We start from the raw sequence: 21,345 nt of genomic DNA on the forward strand, positions 1-21,345 counted from the left end.
GCTTATGACTCCATTGTCTTCATTCAGATCTTCACACGCAGAATTACGGGCAAAATATAGTGCTGCAGCCAGCAAGGGAACTGAAAAAAAAATCAAAACCTTTGCTTACCTTTATTCAGGTTCAAGATGCCATTAGTCCCGACCTGACTCGAACAGCAGCCACCAAATGGTGGGGCGCCTCTCCTAGATAAAGTAAGAATTCAGGAACCAAAGCCCTCCCGGACAAGCCCCCAGTTGTCATACATGACTGGGTCCCAAATTGGATTGCAATTAAATTTTACAATTTATTAAATGAATAGAGGTAAACAAGCAGTTGTGCGCAAACAGATATACTGTGACAGCTGCCCTTCAGCACGTGCCCAGAGGCAGACTGGATGTCTTTGCCAAAACAGTCCGGACAATGTATTAGTACACCCATGCACTGCCACGTTAGCTGTCATTGCTAACTGCCAGGCAGGACAGCTCCAGACCAAACACATACACACACAGCCACGCCACAAACACTAAAACAAAACACACAACACAAGGCACAAGAAAAAGTGACCCCCCAGAGGGAAGCCCTATGGCAACAGCAAGTCAGAACAGGTGCTCTGCAGCAGACCCAAGGAGAGACTCAACAATCAGTCGCATCGCACCCGAAGGCTGCCGCACACTCTGAGAAACCAAACCTACCAGTCCTGAGCAGCTCCCCACCTCCTCCTGCCAACCACGCTCAGCACACACACTATTTGCCCCTCAAAAAAACAAAACCTTAGAACATACACACACACAAAAAAAAAAAAAAAAAAACATCTGAGATCCATAAATGCCAAAAAGACGTGCACGCACAGCAGCCCCTGCAGAGGTAATCACAGACTTACCCTTTGCAGAGGAAAGAGCAGACTCTGATACAACCCTGCTCAGGCTCTTGGTAACGCTGCATCTAAACTGCCAAGCCACATGTAGCATGAAATGAAGCTGGTTTTAGTCCCCTGGAAAATTACACAAGTAGGCTTGTACATCTAGAGATTAAAATATAGCTCAAAAAACAGAAGCGTATCCCACCATCGCAAAGAACAGTGAGCCAGCAACCTCTACTAAATATCCCTCTGTTAAGTGAATTCCAAGGACTTAGAAATCCAGAAATCCATAGACTCCAGCCTGCCTAGAGAACCCTGCAACTGACTGAAGGAAAACAAAACACTTATCCCAAAGAGCAGCCCAGGCAGAAGGAGCTCTCTGATGCCATGCCTGGGGCTCATATACCATTTGGCCCTGCCCAGCACCCAAACCCAATCACATTGTAAAGGGGAGGGACAAAGCACAAGAAAGTAGGAGCAGAGCAGGAACAGCAGATTTTCATTTTCTTTTTTTTTTTTTTTTTTTAAATCTGCTTTACCTGAACAACATGCAGAGGACAAGAGACCTGGGGTGTTTCTAGAAGCAACAATCCCCATGCTTTTGCTGCAGCTTTTAATATTAAAAGGACAACACAACCAGTCAAGTAACTGGAACTTTTTCAAATGGAATTACGTCAAACAGGTTCATCATCACTTGCAAAAACAGAGAACCAGCATTCACTAGCATGCCAGAGCTAATACCCACCTCCTGCAGAACGCTCACTACTACTAATGCAACATATCATTGTGCAATACCTCTCTGTTCCTGGTTCCTTTAACTCACCTGCTCAATAGCTCCAACTGAGAAATGTGCCCGGGCGGCGCCACGCTAAAATGTGCCCGAACAGACTTATTCTTCAGTGATGAAGAAGGTGACCCTGCTCAGTCTCTTGGCAGTACTGCACTTACGCGGTCAAGAAACCGTACCCCACGGTTTCCCAAAAACAACGTACCTGGCAACCCCTCATAAACATACCTCAAATATGTGAATTCCATGCACATAAAGCCTAGAAGGCTTTATGGTCTAACGACTCGACAGACAGCAAACACACAGGCAAAAGCTCCAGAAATATAACAAACCGCCCCTAACCCTGAGAAAGACCACTGCTTATATGCCCAATGCTGCCATTTTCAGATACATGCTCACACAGGGCTCTTCAATGATACATTTCTCCTAAACCCTGCTCCATCACTTTGCCACCAAGGTTGTGACTTTGATAAGATTTGACATAAAGGCAAAGACTCACAAAAAGCCCTGTAATTCTGCAAAAATCATAAGGGACCCAGAAACACAAAGCAAACACACAAAATAACATCGCCATACTATCCGTAACACTGCTGTAATAACTACTCACCTGAGGAAGAGCTGCGTGCAATACAGGCACCTACTACTTAGATTGCTTTACTATGACAGATCCTACCAGTTGCCACGTCAAAAAGATATGCGTACCGGTTTCTACTTGAAAATGCATCAGTCCATACACTCTGACCCACCTAAAGAACCCTGCAACTGACTGAAGGAAAAACAAAGCACTTACCCCAAAGAGCAGCCCAGGCAGAAGAAGCTCTCTCATGGCACACCTGCAACTCAGTTACTATTAGGTCCCACCTGGAACCTGAAGCCAATCACATGGGAAAGTGCAGGGGGAAAGCACAAAAAAAGCAGAAAGAACAGGAACAGCAGCTGTGGTTTTATTACCTTATTTATATGGCTTAGCTCAACAGCATGCAGAGTGCAGACATGAGAACTGGGGTGTTTCTAGAGGCTACAATCTGTTGTCGACGGAAGGAAGACACAGACGCTCAATATGAGTGAACAGTGAACTTCAACTTTAATGGATAGCTCAGTCGCCTTTTATCTAGTTCGAACATAATCAACTCATACATATTGCAAAAACTAAGCTCAGGATTGACTAACACTTTCCTATCTTGTCAGTTAGTTCCTCCCTCTTTTAGCTACCGTCCCGCCTTAGGGACTTTCCCAACCACACAAGGGCATCGTGTCCTTGGGCCTGATTGGTTCTCAACCGGCTGCGCACGTGCCCAGGCTCATATGAGTTGAGTACGGTACCTCCCCTAGCCCATGACCTCCTAACTGCTCAACATCCACGTGTGCTACCTCACTTAACCATTCCTCCACAATTCCCCCATTTTTATTTTGTGCTACAAATACCTTCTCTGTGAGTTGCTCTAGTTTCTTAGTTAGGCAGTTAAAGGTTACATATGCAGCAATTATAATCAATATAATTATAAGTAGAAAGCAAAGTCCCTCTTTAACTAACAAAACCCGTCCACCCATGTTCCCCAAAACAGATTTAAGCCAACCTTCAAACCAACTATCTTGTACTACAATTTTTTGTGTATGATCCCTTAACCATTTCAACTGGTCGTGAATTGACTGACCATGGTCGGAAAGATTAAAGCAACACATTCCTTCTACATCTTCACACCCATGTCCCTGAGCCAAGAACAAGAAATCAATAGCGGCCCTATTTTGCAGCACAGCGTGCCTTAGGCTTTCCGTGTCTTGCGACATTTCAGAAAGAACTTCTGTGGTTACATTTGACTGTTTAACAGCCCAACAAGAAAGCTTATTTATGCTAGCCAAAGCGTGTGCAGTTCCTACAGTCAGAAAAAGATCCATTAAGCAGAGTAATACGGGCAGAGTATGGTGCTAACATTTCACTCAGTTCCTTTGGATCCCCTATCGGGACCCCAAACAAGCATGTTCTGAAAGGGTACATAACATAACACAACTTAACCCTAATAACACTACAATTACTGTAAGCACTTAACGGTAACACAATTAATAGTAAGTAACACAACTTAGTAGTAACACACTTAAACCTAATCACTTGATGGTGATCAAAGGCTGTTCTTGATAGTCGTCGAGGTGTCACAGCCCACGTCATTGTCAGAATGATTATCAGGAACCTCTTCCTGGTCGTCTTCGGCATGTGCAGATTCTAAAGCTGCTTCAGTCCACTTTGCAGTGATCCACTGGGTACCTGTTTCTGGCACCACTTCAAAATCTCTATAACATTTTATAACATTTTTGCAAGTAACTCTTTAACCACATTTATCACAATACTACATGCAATGATGATTGACACCACAGTGAACAAAATCCTTAATCCCTCTTTGATTAATCCCAGTAACCATCTACGCATTGTTTCAATTATATCAGTGAACCATTGATTGAAAGGATTGATACCATATTGACTCTTTCTCACGTGCTCTTTCAAGAAAGTAATGGATTTGTGAATTGACTCATTACGATCAAAAAGTTTTAAACAGTACGTTCCCTTAAGTTTCTCCAAGTGGCTACTTCGCACAATGACTCCATACTTGTGAAACATGATTTTGCTCGACCAGTACTAATTTCCTATGATTTCAGCCTGCACTATGGCAATAAATGCGCTCTCACTAACACAGTACACAGCACACTCACACACCCAGAGGCCTCTGGCACATCTCACTCTCAATCATACCACAACCTCAATCATACCACACGAATATAATTTAGAATGATAAGCAAACAAACAAGTATTGCCTCTCATTGTGTTCCTCGTGAAGTGACTTGCAACACTTTGTTTTAAAACCTTACCCTTACACAAATACTTTCAACACAAAATACCCGGACATTTAAGAATAACACATACAATTAATAACACTCCAGTTAGTATCCCTTTTTCATTGCAAGGTAAACCTCTTATAAAAAGAATGCCAGAGAGAAGCAGCACAGCCGCCGCTGCTTCCATGGTTACATCAGACAGGCTGCAGGGTCCTGATGTCCGTCCCTCTGCTCTGTGCCGACTCGCCACACGGTGAGGGTCAGCTGCCGTTCGATTCCGCGGAACTCCGAGCGCAGCACTGCTCATGGCGGTGACTGAGGGGGGGGGAGGCTCCCACTGCCCCGTAGCCCCCTGAGGCAGCGTTATCGTTCTCACTGAAGGCAGCAGTGGGCAATCCCCAGCTCCAACACTTCCCGGCAATCCCAGTCGCTCTGTAGCGGCAGTAGCGACTCTCTGCTCAGCCTGATGTATAACTAAGGCGTTAGTGACTGCTCTCCAAGGCTTCAATAATTTTTTAGCAGCCTTATTTTCATTAATAACTTCATCAAACAATTTGTCCCCAAATTTACGCCACTCTGTTTGTTCAAAAACTGTATCAGGATTGATAAAACAACCCTGCATTACTCCATATGCTAATAATCCTGGTAAATCCTTTTTGCAGTCTATATCTGAAGTGCTCCGCTTTTCTAAAAAGCATTCGAGCAAAGCATACGCCGATGTCTCTCCATACCTTTATATACGTCGGTGGGGCCTGGAGAACAAGTCCTACGAGGAGCGGCTGAGGGAGCTGGGCTTGTTCAGCCTGGAGAAGAGGAGGCTCAGGGGCGACCTTATCGCTCTTTATAGGTACCTCAAGGGAGGCTGTAGCGAGGTGGGGGTTGGCCTGTTCTCCCACGTGCCTGGTGACAGGACGAGGGGGAATGGGTTTAAGCTGAGCCAGGGGAGTTTTAGGTTAGATGTTAGGAAGACCTTCTTCACTGAAAGGGTTGTGAGGCACTGGAACAGGCTGCCCAGGGAAGTGGTGGAGTCACCATCCCTGGAAGTCTTCAAAAGACGTTTAGATGTAGAGCTTAGGGATATGGTTTAGTGGAGGGCTGTTAGCGTTAGGTTGGAGGTTGGACTCGATGACCTTGAGGTCTCTTCCAACCTAGGAAATTCTGTGATTCTGTGATTCTCCGGCGGGACCCTTTATAGGCTCATCCCGGGTGCGGGGACTCCCTTCCACCTTCCGAGCTGCGGGTGCGGGGACTCCAAGTTTTCGTCCCTTTCACCTTTCAGACCTCGGCGACGCGTGACCGGCGGGATCCTCTCCCGGGTGCGGGGACTCCACGTCCCTTTCACCTTCCCGACACGGGTGAGGGGATTCTTGTCCCTTCCACCTCCTGGGCTGCGTTGCAGGACCGGTTCCTCCCTTATTCCGTCCAACCGTGGCCCAGGATCACCGCCAGCAGTATCCAAATCCCGTTCAGATCGGTCCCTGTTCGGGCGCTATTTGTTGTCGACGGAAGGAAGACAGACACTCAATATGAGTGAACAGTGAACTTCAACTTTAATGGATAGCTCAGTCGCCTTTTATCTAGTTCGAACATAATCAACTCATACATATTGCAAAAACTAAGCTCAGGATTGACTAACACTTTCCTATCTTGTCAGTTAGTTCCTCCCTCTTTTAGCTACTGTCCCGCCTTAAAGACTTTCCCAACCACACAAGGGCATCGTGTCCTTGGGCCTGATTGGTTCTCAACCGGCTGCGCACGTGCCCAGGCTCATATGAGTTGAGTACGGTACCTCCCTAGCCCATGACCTCCTAACTGCTCAACATCCACGTGTCCTACCTCACTTAACCATTCCTCCACAACAATCCCCATGCTTTTGCTACAGCTTTGAATATTAAAAGGACAAAATGACCAAGCAAATAGCTGATTTTTTTTTTTTCATCTGGAATTAGCTCAAGCTTTTATTTACATAGAAAGAAAAGTCTAGGAGCAGAACTGATTACATGCCAAAAAAGAATTCAATTCCATTCCACTCACAGGAAAAATCACTTACTTCAGTAAGCTGAGAACCAAAAGGCTATGCTGATGTGTTAAAACACATTACAGGACACTGGGTCCAGGCCCTCCGCTGCACCCACTTAAAATCCATCCCTACACTCACCAAGGTGCAACCCCAACCCAAACACAAACGCAGCATTTCAGCTTCAACACAGTTTTGGGAACTGGTAGAAAGGACACCTCATCCTCAGCAAGGTGTGCTCAGGCTACACAGTACAGGGCTTTGGGCACCTCTTTGCCTACCAAAGAAGACAGCCATCAGCACCTGCTTTGTTCCGATCCTAAAGGCTAACATCACAGCCCACGTTGCCTGGGACACCTGATAAACAGAAGAGAAAGCAGCCATACCGTTTTCAAGCCGTCCCTGCAGGTATCGCTCCTCGATGATCTGCAACGTCTTCTCAAATCCTCAACCGCTTCTGTGGAGAGCCTGCCATGGCACCTGCAAAGCAAGATGGATACCCTTCGCAGTCACCTCGTGCTACTTGGCAGTTCTGCTCCAATCCAGCTCACAAACAGCCCGCCCTTCTCGTGCTGCTCTTCAGAGTGCAGCTTGGCCCCACTCAGCCTGTGCGACACACCTGTGAAACAAAAAGAAAAGCATAGGCTGAAGCAGCATCCAAAGACACAGCACAGATAGGACAGTTACTCTCATCTGCTCCCTTACCTCTGCTCCCTCACCTGCCCTCGAGGCAGGTGCTTCCATCTGCTCTCTTAGGCCAGCTACAACACACCCCTGAAATATAAACAGGATTTTTACTGTACTTTGTGCAGTTAAGTAACTGCAGTGACAACTGCACCCCTAAAGTACCTGCTACATCTGTTCATCGCTCACCTTGCCGAAAGCAGCTATGCTCAAGTCCCGCGTTGTACACTGTTTCACCTTAAACAAATGAGAACAGTCACAAGATAATCATTCAGCGGCCAGCATTAGCACCCATCCCTCAACAACACAAGGAACCCCATTTACAATATTATAATTTCTAAACAGAAGCCCCTTGCCTCAGCACCTCAGAAGTAGATCAAGCCAGTCACCGAGCTGCCTACCAAGTGCTGGACAGTTCCAGAAGGAGCTCTTTTCTATGACAGGTTCCTCCTAAGTTTTACGCTGTACTGGGGGACAGGATAGAAATAAAAATAAAAATTTCAAAACCCCTTATCTGTAAGCTTTCAATATTCAACAGACCTCCTCAAGCACACCATTCAAGCACTATGCGAGCAGCTGCTCACAAGCAGATATACTCTCCCCCCCCACACACATCTGCCAAACACCGCAGAGATGACTTTGCCAGCTGCCCTTCAGTACGTGCCCAGAGGTAGACCGGATGCCTTTGCCAAAACACTCCCGACAATGTATTAGCACACCCATGCACTACCACGTTAGCTGTCATCACTAACTGCCAGGCAGGACAGCTCCAGACCAAACACATACACACACAGCCACGCCACAAACACTACAAACAAAACACACAACACAAGGCGCAAGAAAAAGTGACCCCCAGAGGGAAGCCCTATGGCAACAGCAAGTCAGAACAGGTGCTCTGCACCAGACCCTAGAGGAGACTCAAATGTCACGACACGCGACTGGAAGCAACTGCCAGAACTGGGATGATGGAGGCCGAAAAAGCCTGCCTTCAAGACAAGAGACCAGAAGGATGGGGACTGAAAACCCCATAAGACGACGCTTAGGAAATCAATTCCCAACAAGAGCTCCTGATGCGGCCCAGATGACTTCTGCAAGAGTGAGGATGGAAACAGACGCGATCTCAAACCAAATACGATGCACGAGACCTGAAACAGACCTGCTCTTTAAGCAGTGACTGCAACACAAGAAGTGCTCTGATCAGAGTCATGATGACAAAACATGCATTGAGGCCCTTCAGCACCACTACCAAGTCCCCTGTCTGGTCAGTCCAGTGTCAAAAGCTAGGAGGATATCAAGACCCGAGAAGCACAGAACAGACATCGCAGAAGCAACACAAGACAGACAAACAGAAGGAAACTGTCCTGCCTGGCGCACGCACTCACGCTACAAAATAATCCCGCTTCTTCTATTAGCCTGGTGACCCGGCCACAAGCAGCCTGAACGTGACCCAGCCTGAACCACCCTCACCGTGGAACCAAGTCTAGTCAGCCAGCTGGCTCCATGCTGCTCTGACTCCCAGCTCCCATTAGCCACCCCAGATATGCAAATACCAGGTGCCCCCCAGCTTAGCTCTCAGGTTGCTGCATGGTAAAGTCCCTCCGCTTCAAGAAACGCACAGGCACTGATTGTCATCTTAGTCAATTGCCAGGCTCATCATCAGCTGCAAAAACAGAGTACCAGCATTCACTAGGACGCCTGCCCCATTGCTCACCTTCTCCACAATGCTGACCACTACTGATGCAACATACGATTGTGCTCACCTGTTCCTCTCCGAGTCCAAGCTCCAACAGTGCAACCAGTGTCATCCACACCACCTGGGAAAACAAAGGGATTAAATGATCGTTGCGTTCACAACACGTCACCCAATGGTGTTTTTTTTTTTGTTATTGTTGGTTTTTTGTGTGTGTGTGTGTGTGTGTGTGTTTCCTTTATTTATTTTTTTTTTTTGGTCTGCTTTAGCTCAACAGCATGCAGAGTGCAAACAAGAAAACCGGGGTGTTTCTAGAAGCAACAATCCCCATGCTTTTGCTGCAGCTTTGAATATTAAAAGGACAATACGACCCAGCAAGTAACTGGAACTTTCTTAACTGGAATTAGCTCAAACTTTTCTTCACATTGAAAGAAAAATCTAGGAGCAGAACACATTATACACCAACAAAATTAATTCCATTTCATCCCCAGAAAAAAAAAAAAAATCACATACTCTCATCCCCTCCTGTACCTCAGCCGCTTGCCTACCCCACGTGGCACACGCTTCCATCTGTTCTCTTTACCCACTTATAGCACCTCTAAAAGACAAACTGGAATTTTACTCTATTGGCTGTAGGAAAATAACTGCAGCGACAACCGCGCCCCAAAAACAACAGTTACCTCTGCTCACCACGCACCAGAGTCACTGCAGAGGCAGCTCGGGTCAAGACGTCCTGCACTGCGCACTGCGTTTCAGCCTGAACAAAAGGAAAAACACAGGCAGAAGATAAACATTCAGCTGACAGCAGTAGCACCCATCCCTCAACAACAAAAGGGACCCCATCTTTAGTTTTATCCTTTCAAAACAGCAGGCCACTTGCCTCTGTACCTGCAAATTAGGTCCAAGCTTGAAAGGAGCGGCCAGCATCACCCACGCCACCTGGGAACACAGAAGGACACAATGACCACTGTGCTTGCAAGCAACCACCTGCCACACTGCTCCTCTATCCCACACAGCCTCACCTCGGACCCTCACAGGGAAACACCTGAGCGTCTTCCCTTCGCTTCGGATAAGGGATGACCAGGCTGACAACACTCACCTTCCCTCAGTGCTTCGTGACATGAGGATTTCCCTTCCCTGTCCACGACTGCACAAAGCACCTGTAGAGACGAGAGAAACGCACACTCTGAGGTACTTCAGAGCTACAGCATACCTGCTGCAATACCTCTCTCTTCCCAGCTCCTGTACTTCAGCTGCTCACCAGCTCTAACTCAGATTCTTTGCTCACAGTGCCACAGCAAACTCTGCCTGGGCCACACAACACACACTACACAAGCTACAATGGCTAAGACACACAAACTGGAACATTCCCACCCAATAATCAATCGCGTCGCATAGGAAGGCTGCCACACACTCCTAGAAACCAAACCTACCAGTCCTGAGCAGCTCCCCACCTCCTCCTGCCAACCACGCTCAGCACACACACTATTTGCCCCTCAAAAAATAAAAGCTTAGAATATACACACACACAAAAAAAAACACTATCTGAGATCCGTAAATGCCAAAAAGACGTGCACGCACAGCAGCCCCTGCAGAGGTAATCACAGACTTACCCTTTGCAGAGGAAAGAGCAGACTCTGATACAACCCTGCTCAGGCTCTTGGTAACGCTGCATCTAAACTGCCAAGCCACATGTAGCATGAAATGAAGCTGGTTTTAGTCCTCTGGAAAATTACACAAGTAGGTTTATACATCTAGAGATTAAAATATAGCTCAAAAAAAGAAGAGCATCCCACCATCAAAAAAAAAAAAAAAAAAAAAAAAAAAAAAAGAGCCAGCAACCTCTACTAAATATTCCTCTGTTAAGTGAATTCCAAGCACTTAGAAATCCGGAAATCCATAGACTCCAGCCTGCCTAGAGAACCCTGCAACTGACTGAAGGAAAACAAAACACTTACCCCAAAGAGCAGCCCAGGCAGAAGGAGCTCTCTGATGTCATGCCTGGGGCTCATATACCATTTGGCCCCGCCCAATATCCAAACCCTATCACCTGGAAAAGGGGAGGGACAAAGCACAAGGAAGTAGGAGCAGAGCAGGAGGAGCAGTAGCTGTTTTTTTTTTTTTGTTTGTTTTGTTTGTTTATTTGTGTTTTTTTTTTTTTTAAATCTGCTTTACCTGAACATCATGCAGAGAACAGACAAGAGACCTGGGGTGTGTCTAGAAGCAACAATCCCCATGCTTTTGCTGCAGCTTTTAATATTAAAAGGACAACACGACCAGTCAAGTAACTGGAACTTTTTCAAATGGAATTACGTCAAACACGTTCATTATCACTTGCAAAAACAGAGAACCAGCAATCACTAGCATGCCAGAGTGTTGTTGACGGAAGGAAGACAGGGACACTCAATATGAGTGATATGATCAGCAAGCTTCGATTTATTGGATAGCTCAGACGCCTTTTATTCCTTAACATATAATTAGCTCATACATATTACAAAAGTTAAGCTCATGATTGGTCCCCCTACGTCCTTATCTTATCAGCTTCTTCCTCATCCTTTCGACCGAAATAACACAGTCGGTACTTTCCCAAACCGCCAACGGATATTGCGTCCTTGTGTCTGATTGGCTCAGACAAGTTGTGTGCGATGTTTGTCCAACTCGTAAAGATTCAGCTGTTTTATGTCTACGTGACCTATCTCAGTTAACCATCCCTCTACAATTCCCCCGTTTTTATTTTGGACTACTAATACCTTTTCTGTGACTTGTTCAAGCTTCTTAGTTAAGCAACCAAAAATTATTCGCGCAGCTATTTTTATCAATATAACTATAAGCAGAAAGCGAAATCCCTCTTTGATTAGACTCACTAACCAGTTAGACAGACCCCCAAAGATGGACTGCAACCAATTGTCAAGCCAACTAGGTTGTACTGTAATTTTCTTTGTGTGCTGCATCAACCATTTCAACTGGTCATGAATCGATTGACCATGATCTGAAAGATTGAAACAACACATTCCTTCAAAATCTTCACATCCATATCCTTGCGCTAAAAGCGAAAAATCAATTGCAGCCCTATTTTGTAACACAACATGCCTAAGACTATCCATATCTTGTGCCATTTCAGTAATAATTTCAGTTGTTACATTTGATTGCTTAACAGCCCAACAAGCAAGCTTATTAATGCTAGCCAAAACATGTGCAGTTCCCACTGCTGGAACTAATGAAGCAAATATTCTCTCAGCAGCGCCCCATAATTCTACACCATCATCACAGTCAGAACCTAAAGTCTTAAGAGCTCGTTTGGATCTCTGCGACAAGCTCTGGTTCCAGAGACTGTATAAGTCCGGGGCGAACAATGTGAGTCGCCCTAGATAACATGGACCCCCAAACGCGTTGGCAGGTATTCCTTGCCATGCACGATCCCCGCAAATCAAAAACATGCCAGGTGGCAGAGCCTTTGCAGTGTCATTATTCCACATCGGATTGTTATTAGATTTTGCTTCAGCTCCCAAAGCCCCCAGTCCTTGACTCCATACTTGTGAAATATGATTTTGCTCGACCGATCGCAACTAGTCCTGCTAGTTGCTTACAATCGACTCCCCATTTTTCTAAAAAGCACTGTAATGAATCTAGGGCTACGTCGTCCTTCATTTTCCTATGATTTTTTTGCCGGCACTAATTTCCTATGATTTCAGCCTGCACTATGGCAACCTGCACTATGGCAATAAGCACGCTCTCACTAACACAGTACATAGCACACTCGCACACACACAGCACAATTGCACACCCAGAGGCCTCTGGCACATCTCAATCTCAATCATACCACAACCTCAATCATACCACGAGAATATAATTTAGAATGATAAGCAAACAATACGTGCGGCCAATATAATTTAGAATCATAACCCAACAAATAAGTATTGTCTCTCATTGTGTTCCTCGTGAAGTGACTTGCAACACTTTGTTTTAAAACCTTACCCTTACACAAATACTTTCAACACAAAATACCTGGACATTTAAGAGTAACACATACAATTATTAACACTTCAGTTAGTATTCCTCCAACAGCTGAAAACATACTGTTTGTCTGCAGCTTCAGGAGATCTTTGCTCCTGTGGTGAGCAGCTGAGAGTGGAGTCCCCTCCGAGCAAAAACGCTCAGGGTGCACCTAGGGGCGTCCACGCTGCAGCCGATCCCCGCAGCCGAGCAGTGTCTCCTCAAGTCTGCCGGTGGTCATTTGGCAGTGTAATCTGTGTCTCTGCACTCCTGCCCCGCAATAGAGCTAAGTCGTCATTACTAATCCATAGAATGTGGCAACCCCACGGAATCTTATCCAGAAACATAGTTATAACACCGATCTGGGGACGAATAGTCTTTTTTGCATTGCAAGATAAACCTCTTACAAAATGAATGCCAGAGAGAAGCAGCACAGCCGCCGCTACTTCCATGGTTACATCTGACAGTCTGCAGGGTCCTGATGTCCACCCCTCTGCTCTGTGCCGACTCACCACACAGTGAGGGTCAGCTGCCGTTGTCCACTGATGCCTCTGGTCTACTGTAGCAACTCGATCTCGGATATCCCGCATCGCACCGCGATTACTTCAATTTCCCGCGTCCCTCCGCAATTCCTTTTTCAGCGTCCCTCCGCAATTCCTTTTTACAGTCTATACCCTGCGTGCTCTGCTTTTCTAAAAAGCACTTGAGCAGATCATACGTCGCTTGTCTCTCCATACCTTTGTTTACGTCAGCGCTGTTGCAGCCTTTGCAAGACCTCGGCGACGCATGGCCGGCGGGACCCTCTATAGGTGCTCCCGGGTGCGAGGATTCAGCATTTTCGTCCCTTCCACCTCCTGAGCTGCATTGCAGGACCTGTTTCCTTCCCTTATTCTGTCGATCCGTGGCTCGCAGGTTCACCGCCAGCAGGGTCCCTGTTCAGGCGCCATTTGTTGTCGACAGAAGGAAGACAGGGACACTCAATATGAGTGATCAGCAAACTTCGATTTATTGGATAGCTCAGACGCCTTTTATTCCTTAACATATAATTAGCTCATACATATTACAAAAGTTAAGCTCATGATTGGTCCCCCTACGTCCTTATCTTATCAGCTTCTTCCTCATCCTTTCGACCGAAATAACACAGTCGGTATTTCCCAAACCGCCGACGGATATTGCGTCCTTGTGTCTGATTGGCTCAGACAAGTTGTGTGCGATGTTTGTCCAACTCGTGAAGATTCAGCTGTTTTATGTCTACGTGACCTATCTCAGTTAACCATCCCTCTACACCAGATCTAATACCCACATCCTGCACAACACTCGCTACTACTGATGCAACATACAGTTGTGCAATACCTCTCTGTTCCCAACTCCTTTATCTCACCTGCTCAGTAGCTCCACCTGAGAAATGGGCCCGGGCGGCGCCGCGCCGAAATGGGCCCGGGCGGCGCCGCGCCGAAATGGGCCCGGGCGGCGCCGCGCCGAAATGGGCCCGGGCGGCGCCGCGCCGAAATGGGCCCGGGCGGCGCCGCGCCGAAATGGGCCCGGGCGGCGCCGCGCCGAAATGGGCCCGGGCGGCGCCGCGCCGAAATGGGCCCGGGCGGCGCCGCGCCGAAATGGGCCCGGGCGGCGCCGCGCCGAAATGGGCCCGGGCGGCGCCGCGCCGAAATGGGCCCGGGCGGCGCCGCGCCGAAATGGGCCCGGGCGGCGCCGCGCCGAAATGGGCCCGGGCGGCGCCGCGCCGAAATGGGCCCGGGCGGCGCCGCGCCGAAATGGGCCCGGGCGGCGCCGCGCCGAAATGGGCCCGGGCGGCGCCGCGCCGAAATGGGCCCGGGCGGCGCCGCGCCGAAATGGGCCCGGGCGGCGCCGCGCCGAAATGGGCCCGGGCGGCGCCGCGCCGAAATGGGCCCGGGCGGCGCCGCGCCGAAATGGGCCCGGGCGGCGCCGCGCCGAAATGGGCCCGGGCGGCGCCGCGCCGAAATGGGCCCGGGCGGCGCCGCGCCGAAATGGGCCCGGGCGGCGCCGCGCCGAAATGGGCCCGGGCGGCGCCGCGCCGAAATGGGCCCGGGCGGCGCCGCGCCGAAATGGGCCCGGGCGGCGCCGCGCCGAAATGGGCCCGGGCGGCGCCGCGCCGAAATGGGCCCGGGCGGCGCCGCGCCGAAATGGGCCCGGGCGGCGCCGCGCCGAAATGGGCCCGGGCGGCGCCGCGCCGAAATGGGCCCGGGCGGCGCCGCGCCGAAATGGGCCCGGGCGGCGCCGCGCCGAAATGGGCCCGGGCGGCGCCGCGCCGAAATGGGCCCGGGCGGCGCCGCGCCGAAATGGGCCCGAACAGACTTATTCTTCAGTGATGAAGAAGGTGACCCTGCTCAGTCTCTTGGCAGTACTGCACTTATGCGGTCAAGAAACCGTACCCCACGGTTTCCCAAAAACAACGTACCTGGCAACCCCTCATAAGCATACCTCAAATATGTGAATTCCATGCACATAAAGCCTAGAAGGCTTTATGGTCTAACGACTCGACAGACAGCAAACACACAGGCAAAAGCTCCAGAAATGTAACAAACTGTCCCTAAACCTGAAACAGAATACCCCTTACATGCCCACTGCTGCCATTTTCAGATACATGCTCACACAAGGAGCCTCCATGATACATTTCTCCTAAACCATGCTCCATCACTTTGCCACCAAGGTTGTGACTTTGATAAGATTTGACATAAAGGCAAAGACTCACAAAAAGCCCTGTAATTCTGCAAAAATCATAAGGGAACCCAGAACCACAAAGCAAACACACAAAGTAACATCGCCATACTATCCGTAACACTGCTATAACTACTACTCACCTGAGGAAGAGCTGCATGCAATACAGGCACCTACTACTAGATTGCTTTACAATGACAGATCCTGCCAGTTACCACCTCAAAAAAGATATGCGTACCGGTTTCTACTTGAAAATGCATTAATCCATAGACTCTGACCCACCTAAAGAACCCTGCAACTGACTGAAGGAAAAACAAAGCACTTACCCCCAAAGAGCAGCCTAGGCAGAAGGAGCTCTCTGATGGCATACCTGCAACTCAGTTACTATTAGGTCCCACCTGGAACCTGAAGCCAATCACCTGGGAAAGTGCAGGGGGAAAGCACAAAAAAAACAGAAAGAGGAGGAGCAGCAGCTGTGGTTTATTTACTTATTTATAAGGCTTAGCTCAACAGCATGCAGAGGGCAGACAGGAGAACTGGGGTGTTTCTAGAAGCAACAATCCCCATGCTTTCGCTGCAGCTTTGAATGTTAGAAGGACATTACCACCAAGCAAGTAACTGAAGTTTTTCCTGCTGGATTTAGCTCAAACATTTATTTATACAGAAAGAAAAATCTAGGAGCAGAACTGATTACACGCCAAAAAAAAAGTCAATTCCATTCCACTCGCAGGAGAAATCACTTACTTCAGTAGGCTAAGAACTAAAAGGCTATGCTGATGGGTCAAAACACACTACAGGACACGGGGGCCGGGCCCTCCGCTGCACCCACTTAAAACCCATCCCTACACTCACCAAGGTGCAACCCCAACCAAAACACAGACACAGCATTTCAGCTTCAACACAGTTTTGGGAACTGGTAGAAAGGACACCTCATCCTCAGCAAGGTGTGCTCAGGCTACACAGGACAGGGCTTTGGGCACCTCTTTGCCTACCGAAGAAGACAGCCATCAGCACCTGCTTTGTTCAGATTCTAAAGACTAACATCACAGCCCACGTTGCCTGGGACACCTGATAAACAGAAGAGAAAGCAGCCATACCGTTTTCAAGCCGTCCCTGCAGGTATCGCTCCTCGATGATCTGCAACGTCTTCTCAAATCCTCAACCGCTTCTGTGGAGAGCCTGCCATGGCACCTGCAAAGCAAGATGGATACCCTTCGCAGTCACCTCGTGCTACTTGGCAGTTCTGCTCCAATCCAGCTCACAAACAGCCCGCCCTTCTCGTGCTGCTCTTCAGAGTGCAGCTTGGCCCCACTCAGCCTGTGCGACACACCTGTGAAACAAAAAGAAAAGCATAGGCTGAAGCAGCATCCAAAGACACAGCACAGATAGGACAGTTACTCTCATCTGCTCCCTTACCTCTGCTCCCTCACCTGCCCTCGAGGCAGGTGCTTCCATCTGCTCTCTTAGGCCAGCTACAACACACCCCTGAAATATAAACAGGATTTTTACTGTACTTTGTGCAGTTAAGTAACTGCAGTGACAACTGCACCCCTAAAGTACCTGCTACATCTGTTCATCGCTCACCTTGCCGAAAGCAGCTATGCTCAAGTCCCGCGTTGTACACTGTTTCACCTTAAACAAATGAGAACAGTCACAAGATAATCATTCAGCGGCCAGCATTAGCACCCATCCCTCAACAACACAAGGAACCCCATTTACAATATTATAATTTCTAAACAGAAGCCCCTTGCCTCAGCACCTCAGAAGTAGATCAAGCCAGTCACCGAGCTGCCTACCAAGTGCTGGACAGTTCCAGAAGGAGCTCTTTTCTATGACAGGTTCCTCCTAAGTTTTACGCTGTACTGGGGGACAGGATAGAAATAAAAATAAAAATTTCAAAACCCCTTATCTGTAAGCTTTCAATATTCAACAGACCTCCTCAAGCACACCATTCAAGCACTATGCGAGCAGCTGCTCACAAGCAGATATACTCTCCCCCCCCACACACATCTGCCAAACACCACAGAGATGACTTTGCCAGCTGCCCTTCAGTACGTGCCCAGAGGTAGACCGGATGCCTTTGCCAAAACACTCCCGACAATGTATTAGCACACCCATGCACTACCACGTTAGCTGTCATCACTAACTGCCAGGCAGGACAGCTCCAGACCAAACACATACACACACAGCCACGCCACAAACACTACAAACAAAACACACAACACAAGGCGCAAGAAAAAGTGACCCCCGGAGGGAAGCCCTATGGCAACAGCAAGTCAGAACAGGTGCTCTGCACCAGACCCTAGAGGAGACTCAAATGTCACGACACGCGACTGGAAGCAACTGCCAGAACTGGGATGATGGAGGCCGAAAAAGCCTGCCTTCAAGACAACAGACCAGAAGGATGGGGACTGAAAACCCCATAAGACGACGCTTAGGAAATCAATTCCCAACAAGAGCTCCTGATGCGGCCCAGATGACTTCTGCAAGAGTGAGGATGGAAACAGACGCGATCTCAAACCGAATAGGATGCACGAGACCTGAAACAGAACTGCATTTCAAGCAGCGACTGCAAGACAAGAAGTGCTCGGATCAGAGCCACGATGACAAAACAAGCACTGAGGCCCTTCAGCACCGCTACCAAGTCCCCTGTCTGGTCAGTCCAGTGTCAAAAGCTAGGAGGATATCAAGACCCGAGAAGCACAGAACAGACGCTGCAGAAGCAACACTACAAGACAGACGAACAGAAGGAAACTGTCCTGCCTGGCGCACGCACTCACGCTACAAAATAATCCCGCTGCTTCTATTAGCCTGGTGACCCGGCCACAAGCAGCCTGAACGTGACCCAGCCTGAACCAACCCCGCAGTGGCACCAAGTATTTTCAGCCAGCTGGCTCCACGCTGCTCTGGCTCCCAGCTCCCATTAGCCACCCCAGATATGCAAATACCAGGTGCCCCCCAACTTAGCTCTCAGGTTGCTGCATGGTAAATTCCCTCCGCCTCAAGAAATGCACAGGCACTGGTCATCATCTTAGGCAATTGCCAGGCTCATCATCAGCTGCAAAAACAGAGTACCAGCATTCACTAGCATGCCGGTCATGATGCCCACCTTCTCCACAACGCTGACTACTGCTGATGCAACATACAACTATGCTCACCTGTTCCTCTCCAAATCCAAGCTCCAACACTGCAACCAGTGTCATCCACACCACCTGGGAAAACAAAGGGATTAAATGATCGTTGCGTTCACAACACGTCACCCAATGGTGGTTTTTTTTTGTTATTGTTGGTTTTTTTTTTGTGTGTGTGTGTGTGTTTCCTTTATTTATTTATTTTTTTTTGGTCTGCTTTAGCTCAACAGCATGCAGAGTGCAAACAAGAAAACCGGGGTGTTTCTAGAAGCAACAATCCCCATGCTTTTGCTGCAGCTTTGAATATTAAAAGGACAATACGACCCAGCAAGTAACTGGAACTTTCTTACCTGGAATTAGCTCAAACTTTTCTTCACATTGAAAGAAAAATCTAGGAGCAGAACACATTATACACCAACAAAATTAATTCCATTTCATCCCCAGAAAAAAAATCACATACTCTCATCCCCTCCTGTACCTCAGCCGCTTGCCTACCCCACGTGGCACACGCTTCCATCTGTTCTCTTTACCCACTTATAGCACCTCTAAAAGACAAACTGGAATTTTACTCTATTGGCTGTAGGAAAATAACTGCAGCGACAACCGCGCCCCAAAACCAACAGTTACCTCTGCTCACCACGCACCAGAGTCACTGCAGAGGCAGCTCGGGTCAAGACGTCCTGCACTGCGCACTGCGTTTCAGCCTGAACAAAAGGAAAAACACAGGCAGAAGATAAACATTCAGCTGACAGCAGTAGCACCCATCCCTCAACAACAAAAGGGACCCCATCTTTAGTTTTATCCTTTCAAAACAGCAGGCCACTTGCCTCTGTACCTGCAAATTAGGTCCAAGCTTGAAAGGAGCGGCCAGCATCACCCACGCCACCTGGGAACACAGAAGGACACAATGACCACTGTGCTTGCAAGCAACCACCTGCCACACTGCTCCTCTATCCCACACAGCCTCACCTCGGACCCTCACAGGGAAACACCTGAGCGTCTTCCCTTCGCTTCGGATAAGGGATGACCAGGCTGACAACACTCACCTTCCCTCAGTGCTTCGTGACATGAGGATTTCCCTTCCCTGTCCACGACTGCACAAAGCACCTGTAGAGACGAGAGAAAAGCACACTCTGAGGCACCTCACAACCACAGCATACCTGCTGCAATACCTCTCTCTTCCCAGTTCCTTTACTTCAGTTGCTCAACAGCTCTAACTCAGATTCTTCGCTCACAGCGCCACAGCAAATTCTGCCCGGGCCACACAACATACGCTACACAAGCTACATTGCTTAGGACACACAAGCTGGAACGTTCCCGCCCAACAATCAGTCGCATCGCACAGGATGGATGCCGCATACTCCTAGAAACCAAACCTACCAGTCCTGAGCAGCTCCCAACCTCCACCTGCCTACCACGTTCAGCACACTAACTGTTTACCCCTCAGAAAACCAGAAACTTAGAACATACACACACACAAACAACAACAAAAAAAAAAAACACAACTCCACAAACGCCAAAAAGACATGCACACACAGCAACCCCGGCAGCAGTAATCACAGACTTACCCTTTGCAGATGAAAAAGGTGACTCTGATACAACCCTGCTCAGTCTCTTGGTAATGCTGCATATACGCTGCCAAGCCACATGTAGCATGTAATCAAGCTGGTGTAACTCTCCAGGGGACTAAAACAAGTGGTTTTAAACATGCAGAGATTAAAATACATCTCAAAAACAGGAGAATATGCGGCCATCCTAAAAAAAAGTGAGCCAGCAGCCTCTACTAAATATCCCTCTAATTCAAGCACTTAGAGATCTAGAATTCCAACCACTTAGAAATCCAGAAATCCATAGACTCCAGACTGCCTAGAGAACCCTGCAACTGACTGAAGGAAACACAAAGCACTGACCCCAAAGAGCAGCCCAGGCAGAAGGAGCACTCTGATGCCATGCCTGGGGCTCATATACCTTTTGGCCCCGCCCAGCACCCAAACCCAATCACCTGGGAAAGGGGAGGGGCAAAGCACAAGAAAGTAGAAATAGAGCAAGAGAAGTAGCTGTTTTTCTTTTTCTTTCTTTTTTAAAAACAACTTTATCTCAAAAGCATGCAGAGAGCAGACCAAATATTTGCAGTGATTCTAGAAGCAAAAACCGCCTTTGGCTTATTCTGCAGGTTTTAATATTGAATTGACAATATCACCAAGCTAATAACTGAAACTTTTTGAACTGGAATTACTTTAAACAGGCTCATCCCCATCTGTAAACACAGAGAACCAGCATTCACTACCATGCAAGCCCTAATACCCGTGTCCTGCACAAAGCACACTACAACTAATGCAACATACCATTGTGCAATACTTCTCTGTTCCCGGTTCCTTTACCTCACCTGCTCAGTAGCTCCACCTGAGTAATGGGCCCGGGCGGCGCCGCGCCGAAAAGGGCCCGGGCGGCGCCGCGCCGAAAAGGGCCCGGGCGGCGCCGCGCCGAAAAGGGCCCGGGCGGCGCCGCGCCGAAAAGGGCCCGGGCGGCGCCGCGCCGAAAAGGGCCCGGGCGGCGCCGCGCCGAAAAGGGCCCGGGCGGCGCCGCGCCGAAAAGGGCCCGGGCGGCGCCGCGCCGAAAAGGGCCCGGGCGGCGCCGCGCCGAAAAGGGCCCGGGCGGCGCCGCGCCGAAAAGGGCCCGGGCGG

At 48.7% G+C, this 21,345-nt stretch overlaps 2 long non-coding RNA genes across 2 annotated transcripts in view; both read right to left on the reverse strand.

Annotated features, from left to right (window-relative positions):
- The window catches only part of LOC311421284, a 21,217-nt gene extending 640 nt beyond the window's left edge, over window positions 1–20,577 (reverse strand). The window contains exons 1-18 of the long non-coding RNA XR_014684787.1: window positions 20,230–20,577; window positions 19,708–19,768; window positions 19,497–19,547; window positions 19,306–19,365; window positions 19,012–19,052; window positions 18,689–18,742; window positions 17,327–18,588; window positions 17,115–17,162; window positions 16,947–17,015; window positions 16,628–16,721; window positions 15,857–15,949; window positions 10,457–10,567; window positions 10,277–10,338; window positions 9,943–10,003; window positions 9,732–9,782; window positions 9,534–9,600; window positions 8,914–8,967; window positions 1–80 (exon numbers count right to left, since the gene is read on the reverse strand). The exon at window positions 1–80 is cut by the window's left edge and continues 640 nt beyond it. This is a non-coding gene — a long non-coding RNA (uncharacterized lncRNA). The remainder of the gene's footprint in view (window positions 81–8,913; window positions 8,968–9,533; window positions 9,601–9,731; window positions 9,783–9,942; window positions 10,004–10,276; window positions 10,339–10,456; window positions 10,568–15,856; window positions 15,950–16,627; window positions 16,722–16,946; window positions 17,016–17,114; window positions 17,163–17,326; window positions 18,589–18,688; window positions 18,743–19,011; window positions 19,053–19,305; window positions 19,366–19,496; window positions 19,548–19,707; window positions 19,769–20,229) is intronic.
- Window positions 6,924–7,765, reverse strand: LOC311421304. The gene is made up of 4 exons (XR_014684800.1): window positions 7,555–7,765; window positions 7,343–7,390; window positions 7,175–7,243; window positions 6,924–6,949 (listed from the first exon to the last, which is right to left on the reverse strand). It is a non-coding gene; the product is annotated as an uncharacterized lncRNA (long non-coding RNA).
- Window positions 20,578–21,345: the final 768 nt, after the last annotated feature.

The sequence above is a fragment of the Aythya ferina genome, assembly GCF_964211825.1.
Source record: "Aythya ferina genome assembly, chromosome: 1".
Lineage (NCBI taxonomy): Eukaryota > Metazoa > Chordata > Aves > Anseriformes > Anatidae > Aythya > Aythya ferina.